General features: G+C 40.2%; 1 protein-coding gene across 3 annotated transcripts in view; it reads right to left on the bottom strand.

Annotated features, from left to right (window-relative positions):
• Window positions 1–20,397, bottom strand: part of FOCAD (focadhesin) — a 381,367-nt gene that overhangs the window by 360,267 nt on the left and 703 nt on the right. The window lies entirely within an intron of this gene.

Here is a 20,397-nt window from a genome sequence, read left to right as displayed (position 1 = left end):
ATTGTTGACAGTCCTTGTCTCTACTGTTGAGACACACTGTTTTTTCTTCTTACTATTTGTTGAACTCTTTACTTAGTGTAGGGTTAATCTGATGAGAATGAAGTAAACTGAAAGTAGATCATTGTAAAAATTAAGAGCGGGAATAGGAGAGGAAGGAAGAGGAAGGATGAGAGGGCAGGGTAGGATGTATCACTATGTTCCTAAATCGGCATACGTGAAATACATAAAATTTGTATACCTTAACTAAGATTTAAAAAAAAAGAAGATGAATGATGGAAAATTTGAATTTCAGTGGTTAGTGGTAAGCAGAGCATTTCTCGTCAAAAATTAGGGAAGGATCTTGTATCTTGTAGGTAAGCAACTACATAGAGAAATATGACACCAACCCCAATGTTAGAAAATGACTAAGATACTCATTCAAAAGATATTTGTCTTTTAACTCATCTACTCAAAAGCTTTCAATAGCTTCTCACTACCCTTGGTAATAAATCCTAAACTCCTTACCATGGTCAAAATGTCCTACAGGCTCTGGTCTTACCACTCTCCCTTCAGGCATATTAACCTTCAGTTTGTTCCTTGAACCTCTCAAGCTCTTTCCATGCCCAGGTCGAGAATTCTAAGGACCCTCAGCCTTAAAGCATTCTTGTCCTTGTTCTTCAAATAGCTGATTCCTCTCACCCTTTACATCTTCCTTGAGCCTTCCCTTTCTGCACCACCACACTCAACCTCAGGTAGTTAACTACTACCACAGTGACCCATCATAGCTTTCTGCAATCTTAAATAATTATCATTACTTATTTCTGCTTCCCCACGCTATCCTCCGTCCCCTAGCCCCAGTGAAATGCAGACTCTCAGAGACAAGAACCTGATCTTTCTTTTTGACCCTGATATCCCTGGCACTGAACAAGTACTTGTTCAATAAAGACTCTGAATAATCACAAAGCATAATACAGACTCTAGAATATCAGGTTGGATGAAACAGTTTCCATGCGCCAAGCAATCCACAAAATACTTTAAGTAACTAATCCCATGAGATCTTCACATAAATCTGAGGCATGTATTACTAATTCCATTTCCTAAATGAGGCAATAGGAGCTCAGGGAAGAAGTGACTCGCCTAGGGTTATACAATGGTATTCATAATCCAGATTTATTGAGAATTTTATCAGGTGGCACGTAGGTAAGTCAAAGCTCTTTATATGCATTCTCTCACCCAGTGTGAAAAATAATCTCAGGACATAAGTACTACATTAGCCATATTTTCATATGAAAAACCGAGTAAGGCAAATATAGGCCAAAATTAATTGCCTAATTAAGGAAGAAGCATAGATATGAACAGTCTGTCTCCAAATCTCACATGCTTACCCACTCCTCTAAAAGGTACAATTGACACAAAGTTTATGTAAAATTCAGATAATCCATTAAAACATTTCACTCAGAGGCAGGCACATAGAAAGCATTTTTAAAATGCTGGTTATTATTATCCTTGTCTGATTTCAACACTTCTCTTTTTCTTTTATCTCTTGTTGTCTCTCAGGAAATTAAGAAAAAACTTTAAAGAATAGCTGGATTTGGTCTATAGTTTCAAATCAAATTTCCAAAGCAACTCTTCAGCATATGCAAACAACTCTGTATCTTTGTATATGTCATAAGTCTACAAACAAATATCAAGTCTAATGTGAAAAAGTTACATATTAATGGAGTGCTCCATGCCCAGAGCACAAAACACAAAAATGATCAATCTGAACTTAGCCCTCATCCTTGTGGCATATCATCAGTAGTATATCCCCCACATTTATATCTTCTTTGATTTCATGTTTTGTTTTCATCACTGACCATTTAGTTTAAATTCAATGAGCATCTAAAAAAGGATAAAGATCGGCCATTTTCATAATGGCAATTAGCATCAATCTATAGTAAGACTATGCTTCTTGCCATTGATATCAACATTGATATCAAAGAACATTCATGTTCTTTACTTATTTTTTAAATAAGTGAATAACAATTGAAAATATATGAAAGCAATTATTTGCCCAAATGATTTCTCAATAGCCACACACAGATGGCTATCCTTCTACAAATTAATTCTTCAATGTGACACTTCAAATAACAGTTCACTGAGACAAGGAAATCTGTCTGTGGATTAGTTCATTTGTAGAAATACAGGGTTTGAAATAACGGTGGAATGCTCCAGAATAAATGACAATAAGCAGAAAGATCAAGAGGAAGTCACTGCATATTCTCTTAGTTCCTGCATCTACCTTAGAAAACAGAGCTTGACCTGGTACTGGGCACGACGTCCAAGGCAAAGAGAATACCAGTGTATGGTGTAGACGAAACAAACTTGGGAGGTAGGATCAGATGTTCTATACAGTCCCTTCCAGTTATAGGAAGGTTGTAATCACCTCTCAGGACATAGAACACCTTCTCATCTCATTCTGAAGAGGCAAGTTTCCATCTATGTAGTAGCTACACCTGCCCTGATGTCAGTGAAGAAGACTTTAAAGCATGAAAGGTTCCTCACCGACCAAGACTGTTGCATTATTATCCTAAACTTTTGAGAACCTTGAGGGATGGGCTGTTTTGTTCATCCACTGCAGAGAGCCTGGCATATAATAACCAATTAATGAATAAAACATTTATTGAATCACTGTGTTATTGTATTCACTATACAATAGTATAAAAAAAATTTAGAATCAAGATTCTATTTGTTTTCAGATCAACTTTCCAGAACAGAAAGTAAGAAACACAGAAGAATCTGTATCTTTCTCATTAATTAAACTCATGAAACAAAGACGAAAGTAGACTAAGAACCAGAGTAGAGAAATTAATTTTAAACTTTATTTCCAAATTAATACAATAACTTGAATTCAATCACCAACACATGAATGATTTGCAAATAATTCATTCTTTTTAGATACATCTCTTATTCCCGGCATTTTTTTTTTTTTAGCTGAGCAAATAACTTTTGTATTTGGTACCACAGACGTGAACGTCAGTCAAGTCCAATTCAAAATCAGCAGAAAACACAATAGTGAGATTTTATTACACTGTTTTTCACTTTGGTACATTTTCTTAAAAAAAAAAAAAAGGCAGGGGCAGGACACATAGAAAAGCTCAGAAGACTTACCTCACTATTTCCATCTGAAACTAATAGAGATGGAAAATGGGTCTTTGTGACTTGAATGCATCATAACTTTTATGTAAATGCTTCAGCTGACAGCTACTATTTATCATAACTGTGCTATTAATCTGCTATGTATTATAACCCTTTAAAGACTCACAGCATCACCTCTGTGTATTTCCCATTGGAGTAAAAGGCATTTAAATATATAATTATCCAAATAAATAACACTTACTAATCTTCTACCAATCTGCTAGTATTACTCATGTCTCTTTTTGATTTGTAGGGTGCTTAATAATCAGGTATTAGCCAGCCTTCATAATGTTTCTAGGCATGAGATCATTAGTAAATCATTTCATACTAGCACAGAGATACCAAGCAGCATATTCAAGAGTTAGAAGAGGATTTGGGAATGAAATGCTGACATCTAGTTGATAGAACACAGTATGTGGATTCTATTTCAGATAAAGTTAATTTACAAATACTATTTAAACAAAGATGCTGTGAAGTAATATATAACTCCTCAGGAGAATACTTTTAATTTCCCAACTGTTAAAACCAATACATACAATTTTCATAGATACAGGCCTAATGGAACTTTTCATTGTTCATTTAGAAGTAAATGAGTGATAAAATGATTACCAGTAGCCACTACATAAGGCAACAACTCACACTGAAGCCAATGTTCAAAGAATTTCATTTCCCCATTAAAGACTTCTTCCATCTCTCAGCTTAAATTCAAGCACAATCTATGAAATTGCTCTCAGTCTGGCTAACCTCCAAACTGATAGAAAAGTCCTCAAAATGTCAGATTGGTCCAGGAATAGAGCTACAAAAATAAAGCAAAACCAGTACAACTCTCAGGACCACAGCTCAGAGTTCTCCACATCTCACCCACCAAACTGGATTTTATACGGAGTCCCAGCTCAGCTCAGCTGCAAGTCTGGGGTAGGTAAAAAAAACAAAACAAAACAAACAAACAAAAAACACTCTACAGGGAGTCAACAGTCCAAGCACTACTAGTATCTGGCACTTCTTGGCCATATCCAAAGAAGTGGCATACATTCTTCAAATTGCATTCATCTGCCATTTCAGAAGCTGAAGACTACAAAAAGCTTAAAAGCAAGTATATTTATGAAAAAGTATTCCTTTAATAATCTAAAAGGTAAACTAAGGGATATTCAAATAAAATACTGATCTATAATTTAGAACATTTTTAAAGGGTTTTTAGTAATGTAAAGAAGTCTATAAGGGGCTGGCATTGTAGCACAGTGGATTAAGCCACTGCCTGCAATGCTGGCATCCCATATGGACACTGGTTACAGTCCAGACTGATCCACTTCTGATACAGCTCCCTGCTAATGTGCCTGAGAAAGCAACAAAAGATAATCAAAGTGCTTGGGCCCCTGCCACCCACATGGGAGACCTGGATAGAACTACCATTTGGGGAGTGGATTAGTAGATGCAAGATTGATCAATCTCTACCTCTTCTCTGTAATTCTGATTTTCAAATAAATAAATGAATCTTGAAAGAAAATTTGAGGGTCTGGTACTGTGGAGTAGCAGGTAAAGTTGCCACCTGCAGGCCGGCGCCACGGCTCACTTGGCTAATCCTCCACCTGTGGCGCCAGCACCCCGGGTTCTAGTCCCAGTTGGGATGCCAGATTCTGTCCCGGTTGCTCCTCTTCCAGGCCAGCTCTCTGCTGTGGCCAGGGAGTGCAGTGGAGGATGGCCCAAGTGCTTGGGCCCTGCACCCCATGGGAGACCAGGAGGAAGCACCTGGCTCTCGGCTTCAGATCAGCACGCTGTAGCGGTCACTTGGGGGTGAACCAACGGAAAAAGGAAGACCTTTCTCTCTCTCTCTCACTAACTCTGCCTGTCAAAAAAAAAAAAAAAAAAAGTTGCCACCTGCAGGGCTGGCATCCTATATGGGCACCAGTTCGAATCCTCCTCCTCTACCTCCTCCTCTTTCCACGTGACAGACCCAAAAGAAGCTCTAGGTTCCTGCCTTCAGATTGGCCCAGTTCAAGCCACTGTGACCATTTAGGGAGTGAACCAGTAGATGGAAGACCTCTCTCTGTCTCTGCCTCTGCCTCTCTGTTACTCTGCCTTTCAAATAAATAAGTAAATCTTTTAAAAAAAAATCTTAATTTAAAAATGCTTAATATAGGCCAGCCCCACGGCTCAATAGGCTAATCCTCCACCTTGCGGCGCTGGCACACCGGGTTCTAGTCCCAGTCAGGGCGCCGGATTCTGTCCCGGTTGCCCCTCTTCCAGGCCAGCTCTCTGCTGTGGCCAGGGAGTGCAGTGGAGGATGGCCCAAGTGCCTGGGCCCTGCACCCCATGGGAGACCAGGAGAAGCACCTGACTCCTGGCTTCGGATCAGCGCGGTGCACCGGCCGCAGTGCGCTGGCTGTAGCGGCTATTGGAGGGTGAACCAACAGCAAAAGGAAGACCTTTCTCTCTCTCTCTCTCTCACTGTCCACTCTGCCTGTCCAAAAAAAAAAAAAAAAAAGAATGCTTAATATAGAATAACAAGACTGAAAGAAATGTTGTATCCAATCATGAATATATCCAAATATAAATGACATATAAATATGACATAAATAAACAATACAAAGACATAAAATTAAGAGAAAAAGATGAAGTAAATATGCAAAAACATTAACAAGTTAATTTCTGAATAACAGGATTATATCCTACTACATTATCCTTTATATTTGCTACTTTTAATTTTTTCCTTTGGGTACCACATTACTTTTTATATTAAAATGGATTAATTATATTGAAATAAAAATGTAATTTTTTTTCAATAAAAAACTGACTGATCTTATTTACTCACTTGAACCATGCTGCTTTATCATTATCTAAGGAGGCAGTTTCACCAGACAATCAAGATAAAAAGAAAGTCTCACTTGGTCCAATTACACTACTGATTACTAAATACTTAATAAGAAAGTCACACCTTTGAGTTATTAGAAGCTATAATGGTTCTGCAGAGTTCCAAACAAAGTAAGCCAACAGAATTACCTTTGATTCTAAATTTTCTGCCAGGAGGTTAATTCCTCTGTCCCTGAAAAAAATTAAGTGCTCCTCCACTTTCTTCAACTTCCTCCAATCTCATTTGAACCAAATACACTAGCTTCATTCAGTCTAGTAGGTATTTTTAACTTGTTAAACTGAAGTATAAAGAACTTATTTTATTTTTATAACATATATACAATATACTAGCTAGGAAGCTGAAATTTTAGTCATCAGTGGGTAAATTTTAGGTATGCAATTACATGCCTTAGTGTTTGTCAAAGAGTAAAGAAAGCCCTTTCTCGTAAGATGACATTTGGACTTGAAGGAAGTAATGAGTATTCAGAGCCAAATGAACAATCAGGCAATGACCATGAGGTGGAAGGATGCTTGGTAAGCTTAGGGAAGACCAAGGACATCAGGATGCTTGGTGCAGACGAGCAAGTTGGGCAGTGAGAAGAGTGAAGCAGGGACGCAGACCACATTAAGCCCTTGCAGGACACTGTGAGCTGCTGGATATTCCTGAGTGGGACAAGAAGTGCTAGAGGGATTGGGACACAAGGATGGCATATTCGACTATCATCTTGAGAAGTTCATTGTGGCTTTCTTGGAGAATAGACCAAAAGAGGGCAAAAATATTTGAGATCTACTCCCTGAGTGAATTCCAAGTATACAATTTATTATTAACTACAGTCTCCATTTATATGTCAGACCGGTGTTGTGGGGCAGTGGGTTAAGCCTCCATTTACAACACTGGTATCCCTATTGAAGCACCAATTGGTATTTTTGCTCCTCAATTTCTGATCTTGCTCCTTGCTCACCTGGGAAGGCAGCAGAAAATGAACCAAGTACTTGGACCCCTGCCACCCATGAGACCCCCAGATGGAGTTCCTGGCTCCTAGCTTCAGCCTGACTCACCCCTAACCATCATGGTCATATGGGGAGTCTCTCTCCATCTCTCTGCCACTCTGCCTTTTAAGTAAATAAAATAAATCTTAATACACACACACACACACACACACACAAAGGATGGTGCTGTGGAGTAGCAGGTTAGCCATTGTCTGCAGTGCCAGCATCCCATGTGGATGTCAGTTCAACTCCAAGCTGCTCCACTTTTGATCCAGCTCCCTGCTAATGGCCGGGGAAAGCAGAGGAAAATGGCCCAGGTGTTTGGGCCCCTGCAGGTAGCTTCCCCACATGGGAGAGCTGGAAGAAGCTCCTGGAGGCTTATCTGGCCTATCTCAGGCCATGGTGGCTATTTGAGGGATGAACCAGGGGATGGAAGATATCTCTCTATATATATCTGCCTCTCTATCTGTAACTCTGCCTTTCAAATAAAATAAATCTTTAAAAAACAAAAGCAAAAAAGTGTATGCTTTGCTGAAGCCTGGATTTACTTTCAGTTCATACCCAATGCAAATGATGCTATCAACATCTGCCCGTCTCACCCACTTTTCCAATTCCAGTAAGGTCTCAGCGGCCCTCTAAGTCCCAGCTATCCCATACAGCTTGAAACATAAACTAAAAACAGAAAGGCAACTACAGGAAAACAGGGAGAGGTAACAAGTGAATTTGAAAGGAGGTGCATAAATAATCCTCATTTTCCCACCTCCCATGCTGTTGCTATCCATTCCTTTCATATCTCCTTCCAAGTTTTACATAAATGTTCATACATTCTCAAGGCTCTGGGTATGTTTGTAAATGAAGGACTGGGAGAGGAGGTCAGGGGAAAATCAGCTTTATTGATTATGACAAGAAATGTGAGAAAAATAAAGAAAATTAAATACATTTATTTCTTTTAAAAATCTTTAAACATATGAATTCACTTCATTAATATATAATTTGATTTGTGAATAAACCATCACTTGTTGCTGAAATGGTTAAGGGATGATGGAGAATTTTATATTTTGAGGGATCAGAACCTGAACCCACTGATTCATTAGTAAAAGTTAAGAAAATCAATCACTGTTCCCATAAAGTGATGGAATAGCCCTTGTCTAAAAAATTCAAATATGCATCTGTGAGGCCGGTGCTGTGGCACAGTAGGTAAAGCTGCCGCCTGCAGTGCCGATATCCCATTTGGGCGCCGGTTCAAGTCCTGGCTGCTCCACTTCCAATTCAGCTCTCTGCTTTGGTCTGGAAAGGCAGTAGAAGATGGCCCAAGTCCTTGGGCCCCTGCACCCACACGAGAGACCCAGAAGAAGCTCTTGGCTCCTGGCTTCGGATCAGCATAGCTCCAGCCATTGCAGCCAACAAGTGAACTAGTAGATGAAAGATCTCTGTCTCTGCCTCTGCTTCTTTGTGTAACTCAGACTTTCAAGAAAATAAATGTATCTTTTTAAAAAAATGCACCTTCACAGGTCTCTAAACTTAAGTACTAGGGTAGAGAAAATATATAAGATAGAGGGCAGCCTTCAGCCTACTGTTTAAAACACTGCTTGGGATGCCCACATCCCATATCAGAATACTTGGAATGGAGTCCTGGCTCTGCTCCCAGTTGCAACTTCTGCTAATGAGCACACTGAAAAGCAGCAAGTGATGCTCCAGCAGTTGGATCCCTGCCACTCACATGGGAGACCTAAACTAAGTTTTCAGATTCTGGGTTCAGCCTGGCCTAACCCTGGCTGTTGCAGACATTTGGGGAACGAACCAGTGGACAGGGATATCTTGTGCTTGCACACTCTCTCTTTCCTTCTCTCTCTCTTTCTCCGTGTGTGTGTGTGTGTGTGTGTGTGTCTCAAGTAAATAAGTTTAACTTTTAAAAAAATACATGAAATAAATAAGCTAATCAACACCATTTGCACAGCAATAGGTCAAAAAAGAATGTAGGATATTTTATAGACAAATGACTGCTTCTCCAACAAATCAATGATATGGATAAAAAGAAGGGTGGAGGAACTATTAAAGAATAAGTGATTTCAGTACGGCGCCACGGCTTAATAGGCTAATCCTCCACCTGTGGTGCCGGCACCCCGAGTTCTAGTCCCGGTTAGGGCACCAGATTCTGTCCCGGTTGCTCCTCTTCCAGTCCAGCTCTCTGCTATGGCCCGGGAGTGCAGTGGAGGATAACCCAAGTGCTTGGGTCCTGCACCCACATGGGAGACCAGGAGAAGCACCTGGCTCCTGGCTTTGGATCAGTGCGGTGCACCGGCCGCAGCGGCCATTGTGGGGTGAACCAACAGAAAAAGGAAGACCTTTCCCTCTGTCTCTCTCTCTCACTGTCCACTCTGCCTGTCCAAAAAAAAAAAAAAAAAAAAAAAAAAGAATAAGAAGTAGTAATCAAACACCTAGAATCTAGAATTTGGGAACTTACCTTGATTTATGTTACAACTCAACTACACTAAGATACTCTGAGCATAGCACATTTGGAACCATGGACTAAATATTAGATAATAGTAAAGAATTGATACTAATTTTTTTAGAGGTGATAATGATGCAGTAATTATATTTTTAAAAAATCCGGGCCAGAGCTGTGGCATAGCAGGTAAAGCCACCGCCTCCAGTGCCGGCATCCCATATGGGCACCAGTTCGGGTCCCAGCTGCTCCACTTCCAATCCAGCTCTTGGCTATGGTGTGGGAAAGCAGTAGAAGCTGGCCCAAGTCTAAAGCCCTGAAAGAAGCTCCTGGCTCCTGGCTTCAGATCAGCGCAGCTTCAGCCATTAAAGCCAATTGGGGAGTGAACCAGTGGATGGAAGACCTCACTCTCTCTCTCTGCCTCTCCTCTCTACCTCTCCTCTCTCTGTGGGTAAGTCTATCAAATAAATAAATAATTTTTTAAAAAATCTCTATTAAAGATAATTACTTTAGAAAAAGAAGCTAAAGGGGGAAAAATAGAAGAAGATTGAAAAAAATGTTGATTTTGTTGAAACAAAGTTCATTTACTATACTCCTTATTTATGTATTTGAAATTTTTCCACAGAATATTTAAGAATAAAGAAAAATGGAAAAAAGTTGAGATTGCAAAATTGCATGTGAAGTGTTAACTGAATTTATTGCCATTTGCTACTGTTAATCTGTATGAATGAAGATTTCCTCCAAATGCAATAAAACCAAAATACAAAAATAAATTGAAGGCTCAGGCACTTAAGATATTATCATTTTTATTCATAATTGCTAATTTTGAATGTTGTATTTATTATAATAGTCCTTGGTTCATGCTGATTTTATAAGATTATGCTATAAATTTGAATTTAAAATAGCTTATTTTGAATAACAAAATATTTCTCTTTTCTGAAGTTCTCAATGATATATTTTTGGGGAGAAAAGGTCCAATAGTTAAGAAATATTTGAAAATTTTCTGCCTTACACTATTCCTTTCACATAGTGATTGTTCCAGCTTTTCCTTGAACAAAAATGCTATGATTCATAATTTAAAGTGAAAGAGGTTGTTATTAAGAAGCCAGAGCAAGTATTCTATGCAGTTGAACAGAGACTAGAATACTCTCTTTGCAGAGAATAAAAGACCATACAAGAGGAGGAACACTTTGTCTAGATGATGCAAAGAGGAAGCCAGAAAATTCCTCAGATAAAAGATCAAAATCCATTTAAGAGGTTTTCCATAAAGTATGAAAGACATAAGCGTGATTCAAAAAGTTCATGGGGTTGGGCACTGTCAAAAAGGTTAGCCTTTGCCTGCAGCGCCAGCATCCCATACAGGTGCCGGATCAAGTCCCGGCTGTTCCACTTCTGATCCAGCTCTCTGCTATGGCCTGGGAAAGCAGTGGAAGATGGCCCAAGTGCTTGGGCCCCGGCACCCACGTGGGAGACCCAGAAGAAGCTCCTGGCTCCTAGCTTAGGATTAGCCCAGCTCCAGCCACTATGGCCATTTGGGGAGTGAACCAGCAGATGGAAGACCCCTCTCTCTCTCATCTCTCCCTCTCTCTGTTTGTAACTCTGCCTCTCAAATAAATAAATAATCTTTAAAAAAAAAAAAAAGTTCATGGAAAATTGAATTAAAAGGTTTTTTTGGTACAGAAAAGTTTAAATCCATGTATAGCTTTTAATAATATTAATGCCCATGAACTTTTTGAAGACCCCTGGTACAGAGACCTGAAAAATTTCGGAATATGAAAAGCCTATCTTTCATTCATTCAATTTACAAATATTTATTTGGGACAGGCTTTTGACACAGTGATTAAGTCACTGCTTGGGACACGTGCATCCCATATCAGAGTGCATTGTTGATGTCCCAGCTTCTCCACTTCCATTACAGCTTCCTGTTAATGGATACCCTGGGAGGTACCAGGTGTTGATGGTTCCAATACTTTCATCCTTGCCACCCCAATGGGAATTCTGGAATGAGTTCTGTGCTCCTGGCATAAGCCTGGCCCAGCTGTGGCTATTATGGGCTGGGGAATGAACATCTGGCCCACAGGCCATATAAGGAAGGTCTACAGAATCATTTGGTTTGGCCCAGGAAAGGCAACCACTGGTGGACTCAATAATCTATATAAATACAATTCTAAATAAATTCAATAATTTACAGCAAGCTAAATTTTAAGTTGATAATTTTGTATGTCCCATGAATAATATTATAAATATCCAAATAGCCCTTGGTAGAAAACAAGTTCTCCACCCCTGGTCTAGCTTGAGAGAAGTAGGGGGAAGTACTGGAATTCTAGGTATATTTTGACATTTCAACCAACAGGCTGTACTAATAGTTTGTATGTGGGTACTTCAAAAGGTTGATGGAAAATGGAATTCAAAGTTCATTTTGGTGCAAAAATAATTATTTTAAAATACATACATAATTTTCCATTAAAGACATTTCCTATGAACTTTACAGATTTTCAGAGAAAGATTCTAGAATTTTAGGCCCAGATCATCAAAAGCATGCATTTTCCATTAACTGAGATGGGGAAAACTCTGATGGAAGTTAAGGAAAGTAATCAGTAGTTGAGTTTGAAATATATATTAGTCACACAAATAGTGCTAAGTAGCTACTGTATATACAAAGTTTAAAGTTCAAAAGCAGAAGTCCAGACAGCAAATATAAATTTGAAAGCTAACAGGGTATACCTAGTATTTAAAGTTAATATTTGAAGACTCAATGAAATGACTGAAGAGTATACAGTCATTGGTCTTGGTATCCTGGAGCACCCCAATGTTAAGAGGTGTCCAGAGGGGCCAGCATTGTGATACAGTGGGTTAAGGCACAGATATCTAAACACCAATTCAAGTCCTGGCTACTCTACTTACAATCTAGCTCCCCGCTAATGCTGCTGAGAAGGCAATGGAAGATTGCCCAAGTATTTGGATCTCTGCCATCCATGTGGAAGGTCGGGATAGAGTTCCTGGCTCCTGGCTTCAGCCTGGCCCAGCCTTAACCTTTGTTGTCATTTGGGGAGTGAAGTAGCAGATGGAAGCTTTTTCTCACTTATTTATTCTCACTCACTGTCTCTCTCTCTCTCTCCCTTCCTCCCTACCTCCTTCCCTCCATCTCTCTCTTTCACTCTCTCCCCTTCTCTGTTACTCTTTCAGAAAAATAAGTCTTTAAAAGAAAGATCATGGAGATAAGAACGAACCAGTAAAGGATTTTTAAAAAGGAGCACTATAAGTAGAAGGAAAACCAAGAATTACAGCATCTTTAATAAGGAAAGAAAATATTATATTTTAAGAAATAGTGATTAATTCTCTCAAAAAATTACTGATATAACAACCAAGAGATGAGGATTAGAAATGGGTCTTTGGGGATAGGTAACTGGTCTAACAGTTAAGATGCTCTTTGGACACCCACATCTCATATTGAAGTGCCTGGGATTGAGTTTCCATCCTGTTTCTGCTTACAGCTTCCTGCTGCTACCTGGGAGGTAGCAGGTTATGGCTCAAGTATTTGAGTCCCTTGTACCCACAAAAGAGATCTGGACTGAGACTAGTTCCTGGAGTCTGGCTCCTACTTTGCCCAGCTCCAGCCACTGTGAGATTTTAGGAAGTCAACCACTGGATGGGAGCTCTCAGTGTTCTCTCAAATAAATAAAATATATAATTTTTATATTTTTAAAATAATAGTTTTTGGATTTAGCTAAATGGAAGTCATTTGTTCCTTTAAGAACAAGTGTTTTAGAGTGGTGAGGAAAAAAAGCCAAATTAAAGAAATAGGAGGCAAGTAAATAGATAAGTGAATATAATCTTGCTATAAAGGAGAACAAAGAAATTGTACAGTAGCTTAAGGTACACACGATGTGAAGAAAGTTACTGGTTTAAGACAGGAAAAAGAACATCATGTTTATGTGCGGAAAGGAACTATCCAGCAATAAGGAAAAATGCAATATGGTAAGAAAGCCAAATCCTTTGGTAGGTGAAAAATGAGACCTAGTATATAAGTGAGGAGCTGTACTTATGAACACAGACTGTTCACTGAAATTATGGGTTCAAAAATCACAGGAGGCAAATCAGCGGTATGCCCACTTCCCACAGCCATGGTTATTGCCATTCTATTAAAGAAGTTCTTACATTTCTGTGCCCAGAACTAACCTAAAAGAATTCAACACAATCTTCCCGGCATCCTACCGATAGATGGAGTTGTCCCATGTGATGAAAAGTATTTGCAAAAGTACTTTGGAGTTCAAAGAAGAGGTGCATAAAAGTGAAAAAACCACAGCCTTCCCTATCTCTGGCAAACATAAATATTCACTGGAGACATACTGTTCTTTTAACTTAGAAACAGTACAACTCCAGCTGTCTTAATATAACAGAAACTGTAATGATTTGATGGTTAAACACTGACAACAGGAAGCTCCATCAAAATTTGAAATCCAGGGGCTGGCATTGTGGTGTAGCAGGTAAAGCCACCACCTGCAATGCCAGCATAAGGGTGCCAGTTCAAGTCCCAGCTACTCCACTTCCAATCCAGCTCCAATCCACATAAGGGTGCCAGTTCAAGTCCCAGCTACTCCACTTCCAATCCAGCTCCTTGCTAAGGTGCCTGGGAGGGCAGCGGAAGATGGTCCAAGGGCTTGGGCTCCTGTACCCATATGGGAGACCTGGATTAAGCTCCTGGCTCCTGGCTTCAACCTGGCCTAGTCCCAGCTGTTGCAGCCATTTAGAGAGTGAACTAGCAGATGGTAGATCTCCTTGCCTCTCTAAAACAAACAAACAAACAAACCTTGAAATCCAAACTACTAATAGGAACTTGAAAGTTATCAATATACTTTCAAAAAGCCATGATAACCTTGCACCAAAATCTAACCTCTTTTTCACTTGCCTTCCTTTCCACTAGTTTTCCCTCCTGCACAACCTTTTCGACTCTATTATTATAGTCAGCAAACTTTCTTATCTCCTCAGTCTCTTCACTGAATGTTCTCCCTACCTCCTAGGCATAATGAAAAGTAAACTCCCTTTCTTGGTGGTCCACATTAGTGAAAGCTAATCATCGGCCGGTGCTGCAGCTCAATTGGCTAAGCGGCACCAGCACACCGAGTTCTAGTCCCGGTCGGGGCGCCAGATTCTGTCCTAGTTGCCCCTCTTCCAGGCCAGATCTCTGCTGTGGCCCGGGAGCGCAGTGGAGGATGGCCCAAGTGCTTGGGCCCTGCACCCGCATGGGAGACCAGGAGAGGCAGCAGCACGCCGGCCGCAGCGGCCATTGAAGGGTGAACCAACGGCAAAGGAAGACCTTTCTCTCTGTCTCTCTCTCTTTCACTGTCCACTCTGCCTGTCAAAAATAAATAAATAAATAAAAGATAAATAAATAAAAAGAAAGAAAGCTAATCACCCTTCCAAACTCCAAGGCCTAGAAGAAATGTTTCCATATTGTTCATCCTCCTACCCTATGAACTTTGAGGACATGACATCCAGGAATCTTCATCTCTTGTATTTACAGACCACTACAACAAGCAATCTAAAACCTCAGAAGTCAACCTCATAATTTACCTGTCCAGCCTGAGTACCAAAGTCATTTGGGATAATGTCTAGGTGAGTGATCCACCCAATAAAACAACCCCACTGTTCCTGAACATGTCTATTTCAGCCATCCACAGCCACAACAAAACCCTTCACTCCAAAGCATCCTAAAATCTTAAATTACAATGGATGTTCCTCAAATTACAATGGGTATGCATCTCAATAATCCATCATAAATTAAAAATATTCTAAGTCCAAAATGTATTTAGCATATCTAACCTTTCAAACATCACAGCTGAGCAATATAGTACACTGTGGGTGATCAATTGTTTACCCTTAGGATCATAAGGGTGACTGACAGTCATGGCTGTCACCCAGCACTGCAAGATAGAATTGCAAGCTATATCACTAGCCTGGGAAAAGACCAAAATTCAAAATATGGTTTCTAATGTGTATCACTTTCACACAGTCCTAAAGTCAAAACCTCATTAAGTCAAACCATCATAAGTTGGGGGCCATCTATATTCCACTCTTAAGTACAAAGTACTTCTAATCATTTAGCTATCTCTCTCTTACCTACAAATATTTGTATATTTACTTCATCCAGGCATTTAATCCTTGAATCAATTACTTTCTCTCAGTTTAAACCTCACATTCCATTACTTCAACCACTTCTCACCTGATATTTTTAACACCCCTTCATTTCTACCTTGCAAATATGTCACAGCAAAATCCAAATTCAGGCTCACTCCAACTATTTCATCATCTCTGGCTCTAGTGAGTTTTGCTGCAGAAAGTTACACAGTTATACAAACTAGTACTTTTATAAATTAATGATCCTCGGGGCTAGCACTATGACTTAGCAGGTTAGGTCACTGCCTGCAATGCCAGCATCCCATATGAGCACCAGTTTGAGACCCGGCTGCTCCACTTCCGACTCAGCTCTCTGCTATGGCTTGAGAAAGCAGTGGAAGATGGCCCAAGTCCTGGGCCCCTGCACTCGCTTGGGAGACCCATAAGAAGTTCCTGGCTCCTGGCCTCGGATCGGTGCAGCTCCAGCCATTGCGGCCAATTGGGGAGTGAACCAGAGGATGGAAGACCTCTCTGTGTAACTCTTTGAAATAAATAAATAAATTTTTTAAAAAATTAATGATCCTCACCTATCTGGCAAACCTTCTTAAAATCTCTAGTCAGTTATCTTCCCCAGTCCCTATGACAACTGACAGTTGATCATTCTCTCCCTCTCACATTCCCTCCCTTGCCTTTTTTTTTCTTTTTTTGGTTTTGGACAGGCAGAGTTAGTGAGAGAGAGAGAGAGAGAGAAAGGTCTTCCTTTTCCATAGGTTCACCCCCCAAATGGCCGCCACGGCCGGCGCACTGCACAGATCCGAAGCCAGGAGCCAGGTGCTTCCTCCTGGTCTCCCATTCGGGTGCAGGGCCCAAGTACTAGGGCCATCCTCCACTGCCTTCCTGAGCCACAGCAGAGAGCTGGACTGGAAGAGGAGCAACCGGGACTAGAACCTGGGGTGCCGGCGCCGCAGGCGGAGGATTAGCCTAGTGAGCCGTGGCGCAGGCCCCCTCCCTTGTCTTCTAGAGCTCCCCTATAAGCTGTTCAACTCCAGTCTTTTTTATTGGATCATTTTCCTTATATGGTGGTTTCAAAGAGTTTTCCTTCTGTTTTTCTTCTTTCTTATTCCACAAACTCTCTCTTCGGTATTATATACAGTCCCACAGTGTTTAACTATCCATATGCCAGAAATATCCTAATCTCTATCTTCTGCCCAGAATCTTCCCATCTTCAGATGAAGTAATCAGCTAACTGCCCACTGAACAGCACCAACTGTGAGACAGAAAGGCATGTCCACAACTGGCCTCATCCTCCCTCCACATCTGATACGCCTCATGACATTTCTGTATTGAGGAGTCATAAATCTAGGAGACACCCCTGACCTCCATGCTTAGCTCCCACATCTAACAGGATACTACCAACTCAATCATCCTCATATATCACAAACCCTGTGGTATTCGCTAAAGTCCCATCGCATTTCAAGAGTCTTATCATATTTTGCCTTCACACATGAACAGCTCCCTGGTGAGCATTTCTGCTTTAGTCCAATAGACATTGGACTCAGGAAACTCATCTTAACTTTCCTCCCTAAAGCCTTCCCTGAATCTCCACAAACCTCTTCTTACTCTCACTGAACTCTGTGTGTGCATTTTGTTATATCATCCCACCGTATTTTGCCTTGCTTATGATGTCTGTACAATACCATAACTTTCTTGAAGAAAAGTTAGTGACCTGGAACAAGAGAAATTGCTGTCTTTGTTGAATGAAAGAATAAAGAATGAACCCTGTAACTCTAAAATCTTTGAGTCTTTGGGTCAGCATTGTAATGCAGAGGGTAAAGCTGTTGTCTGTGAAGCCAGCATCCTGTATGAAAGCAAACTCATGTCCCAGCTGCTCCACTTCTGATGGCCTAGGAAAAGTAGCAGAAGATGGTCCAAGTGTTTGGACCCCTGCTGCCCATGTGGGAAACCAGGAAGAAGCTCCTGGCTCCTGGCTTCAGCCCAGCTCTGCATTGGATATTGCAGTCATCTGGGGAGTGAACCAGCAGATAGAAGATGTTTGTCTGTCTGTCTCTCCCTCTCTCTTTCAGAATAAGTAAGTCTTTAAAAAAAAAAAAAATACATAAATAAAATTTGAGTCCACTAAAATCCCATTTACTTAAATATTTCCATGGGGCTGGTGCTGTGGCATAGCGGGTAGAGCTGCCACCTGCAATGCTGGTATCCCATACGGGCACCGGTTCGAGTCCCAGCTGCTCCACTTCCAATCCAGCTCTCTGCTATGGCCAGGGAAAGCAGTGGAAGATGGCCCAAGTGCTTGAGTCCCCACACCCGCATGGGAGACCAGGAAGAAGCTCCTAGCTCCTGGCTTAGCATCAGTGCAGCTCTGGCCGTTGAGGCCATTTGGGGAGTGAATCAGTGGATGTAAGACCTTTCTCTCTGTCTCTCCCTCTCTGTCTATAACTCTAGCTCTCAAATAAAATCTTTAAAAAGTTTTGAAATATATTCAGAATTCAGATGGTCACTGACTTACAATGGGTGAACTTAAAATTTCTCAAGTTTACAATGCTCAAAAGACATGCACGTTCAGAAGAAACTGCATTTCAAATTTTGAATTTTGATCTTTTCCTGAGCTAGCAAAACATGGTATGATACTCTCAAAAAGGCTAGGCTCACTGGGCAGCAGCAGCAACAGCCAGCTACTCAAGGATAAGCAAGCAGACCTCTACAGCACAGGGTGTTGCCAATACATTTTTAACTATGATACTTTCCATTTACAATGGATTTATCAGGATAGTAACCTCACTATTAAGTCGAGTAGTGTCTGTATGAAAACCTAATGAAAAGTTAAAAAAAAAAAACTGTGCAAAAAGTAAATCGGGCTAATTGAATGAAAAAAATAAGATTTTTAAACCTTAAATACAATTTTACTGCTTCCAATGTGAATTGAAGTAGGCTAAAAACCTATGAAACCAGAAGTGTAATTTATAAAAGTGCTTCAGTCTAATATGGTATCTTCCACACTGCTCAAAAAGTTTGTTGTTTCAAAGCACTAAACTGACAAACATCCCTGTCTTATTAGCTTAGAAAATCTTATTGCCTATAATAGAAATAGTATACTTACCTCCATCCAATTTATTACTGTTATTATAATTTACATCATACTTACATCTGCTGTTGTTTTTTTTTTTTTTTTATTATTTGACAGATAGAGTTATAGATAGTGAGAGAGAGAAAGACAGAGAGAAAGGTCCTCCTTCCGCTAGTTCACTCCCCAAATGGCCTCAATAGCCAGCACTGCGCTGATCCGAAGCCAGGAGCCAGGTTCTTCTTCCTGGTCCCCTATGTGGGTGCAGGGGCCCAAAGACTTGGGCCATCCTCTACTGCCTTCCCCGGGCCACAGCAGAGAGCTGGACTGGAAGAGGAGCAGCTGGGACTAGAACCCAGCACCCATATGAGATGCCGGCACCGTAGGCAGAGGATTAACCAAGTGAGCTTGATTTTTAAAATGCACTATCTTTACAGATCCAGCATTTCCCAAACCCCTGATAGTGACAATTTAATGAAACTGATAGTTTTTGGACACTATCCAAAATACATCAGGAGGCTATGAATATTATGTCTCAGAAGAACTATTTCAAAAATCATTTTAGACCTGGAGAACAGCCAACCGATCTATCTGTAAGTACCATTAATCTATCGACAAATGAAGAACTGTCATTACATCTCTGAGGGCATTTTTATCCCAAATTTACTATTGATTTACCTGTTTTTGCTATTTGTTTTATTTTCATTTATTTACCTTTTGATTATCAAGCCTCAACTGAAGCAATAATCAATTAAAATTCAGTATATGTTATGTTGATAAAAATTAAAATTAAAATACACATGACATTGATAGCCATTAATCAAGCAATACTAACTACTTATCATTAACTAAGTAAACAAATAATCAAGGCAAAGGTTTTAGCTACCACTAATCTACCAAAGCAAGTCAAAATGTTAGAAAAATTGCATTCGTATCGAATTGCTTCTATATGTGACACTTAAAAGCTCATAATTACATTTCAAAATTTAGATGAGTCACAGTGTTTTCTATGTAGGAACAGGATGTGAATCAAAATTGTAAACATGCACTTCCTTGTTAGTCAAAAGGTGAAAATGGACAGACCCAATGTCCACTGAAACAGTAAAACATATAATCATAAAACACATCCTTTTTTTAAAATGGTCAACCCTCAACTGCCAGCACAGCTCGGTAAAGATGCCACCTGCCCAACCTCCACTTGAATATCTCAAAATAACGGAATACTTCTAGTTTCATCCCCCCATCTTAGAGAATCGGCAACTGAGACCCGAGGTCTTTATACAGGCAGCAGGATTGCCCTCATCAGGGCTACCACCGTTTAAGGCTTACAATTGGTAAAAGCAAGGAAACGGAATTCCAAAGGGCACATAAGATTTTACCTAAATCTAGAGCCTGAAACTGAAATATGGACAAAATTTTCATCTTGAGTCTTGTCAGTGAAGACAGTAAAACTGGCAGATAAGCAGGAAGAAAAAGCAGGGAATGATGGTTGTAGTATCTGGCAAAAGACTCTGACCATAAAGAAATCCATCCCCAAAAAGTTTGTAATCAATAATTGAATGCAGAGTAACTGACAGCGTGACTCCATTGATCCCAAAAGCTCCGAAATCAGGAACTCAACCACTGTATCAGGACGCCACAGATAAAACTGAAACTCAGGGGGAGTAGATGCAACACAGCTGCGAGTCTCGGCAAATCTCCTGTATAGCTGCTGCGGACATTTCAAAACATACTCGATCTACTCTTTCCTCAGGTGATT

This window comes from Oryctolagus cuniculus, chromosome 1 (assembly GCF_964237555.1).
Source record: "Oryctolagus cuniculus chromosome 1, mOryCun1.1, whole genome shotgun sequence".
Lineage (NCBI taxonomy): Eukaryota > Metazoa > Chordata > Mammalia > Lagomorpha > Leporidae > Oryctolagus > Oryctolagus cuniculus.
This window is presented reverse-complemented; position numbering and strand designations above follow the sequence as displayed.